This window comes from Callospermophilus lateralis, chromosome X (assembly GCF_048772815.1).
Source record: "Callospermophilus lateralis isolate mCalLat2 chromosome X, mCalLat2.hap1, whole genome shotgun sequence".
NCBI classification, from domain to species: Eukaryota; Metazoa; Chordata; class Mammalia; order Rodentia; family Sciuridae; genus Callospermophilus; species Callospermophilus lateralis.
Window position 1 is genome coordinate 27,645,897 of NC_135325.1, and position 1,476 is coordinate 27,647,372.

At 48.7% G+C, this 1,476-nt stretch overlaps 1 non-coding gene across 1 annotated transcript; it reads left to right on the forward strand.

Moving 5' to 3' along the window:
* Positions 1 to 1,043: 1,043 nt before the first annotated feature.
* On the forward strand, positions 1,044 to 1,116 carry Trnav-cac (transfer RNA valine (anticodon CAC)). The gene has a single exon. It is a non-coding gene; the product is annotated as a tRNA-Val (tRNA).
* The last annotated feature ends 360 nt before the right edge of the window (positions 1,117 to 1,476 follow it).

The following is a 1,476-nucleotide window of genomic DNA, read 5'->3' on the forward strand; positions in this document are numbered from 1 at the left end:
GCCACAACTCCAGCCCCTCACATCATTTTTAAGGGTTAGGCTCTGGATGCTTCTGGCTTAGGGGGTCACATGGGGAAAGTTGTAGTCAAGCTGCTGAAGACTCTACTGGGGCTACAGGATCCACCTCCAACATCAAAGCTGTGGCTGTTGGCAGGAGGTCTCAGTTCCTTACCATGTGGGCTTAGGATAAGTCTTCCCCCAGTGGGAGAAATGACACACAGAGAGAGACTGAGAGATACGGACGGGGAGATGAGCCACTGTTGGTTTTTTCCCCATCACCAGGGGTCGAGCCCAGGGTTTCATTCACACTGTGCGGGCTCCCCACTACCGAGCCACCCCCCAGCTCCACTCCCTCATGGCCGACTCTCCAGGTCACTACCGTTGTGTCTGGCTTCTCATCAAGTTCAGTGCACTCTCAACAGGAGGCGATGATACAAAGGCATGAATTCAGGGAAACAGAGATCACTGGAGGGTCATCTTAAAGGCTCACTACCGCAGATAGGGAGAGAAGCTGAATAGAAAACCACCTGACCCTTCAGATAACCTATAAAATTTGCTCTAAGGCTGGGTGCAGTGGCCCATCCTATAATCCCAGCAGCACAGGAGGCTGAGGCAGGAGGATCCTGAGTACAAAGCCAGCCTCAGCAACAGTGAGGCCCTAAGCTACTCAGGGAGACCCTGTTTCTAAATAAAATACAAAATAGGGCTGGGGATGGGGCTCAGTGGTTAAACGCCCCTGGGTTCAATCCTCAGTACCCCCTCCTCCCAAAAAAATTTGCTCTAGAGGTGATAGCAAAAGGCATCTATCCCCATGTAAATTCTGGTCACTGCTCATCAGGCCCTGTGTCTATACATTTTTGCAAACACTATAGAGAGATATAGACTTATCTGAATATGAGTTCTGTGTACACACGTTCCACTTCTTCAGTATCATGTTGTTGTTAGTATCCCAAGGATATTTTTAATTAATAGACACCAAAGAAATAGAAGATGTACTTGCTAGTCTTAGAAAGGTAAGAATTTAGAAAAAAATCTCAGGGGCTGGGGATATGGCTCAGTTGGCAGAGTGCTTGCCTCACATGCACAAGGCCCTGGGTTCAATCCCCAGCACCCCCGCCCCACACACACAATCTCAATTTCATTTAATTCACATCCTTTTTGTGATGATGTTACCAATTGGCTGAGGGGGCTTTTGCTCAGTTCAGATAGAAATCACCAACGGGCAAAGTGCAGCTCCCTTAGCGTTAGCAACTCTGAGCTTTGAATGCCGGCAGCTCTTGGTGTCAGCAGCCCTCCTTGCTGCTTTCCAGGAAGCTGAAACCAGCAGTTACTGGAACTTTCTAGAATTCTTCAAACAGTCCATTCTAGTGGCTCCCAGCAGCTCTTCTTGTTCCCTACTGTTCTCTGTTACCTAGCCACGCTCAGATAACCAGCCCTCAGCACAACCAGCTCAGCCTACTCAAGATAGAAATCACA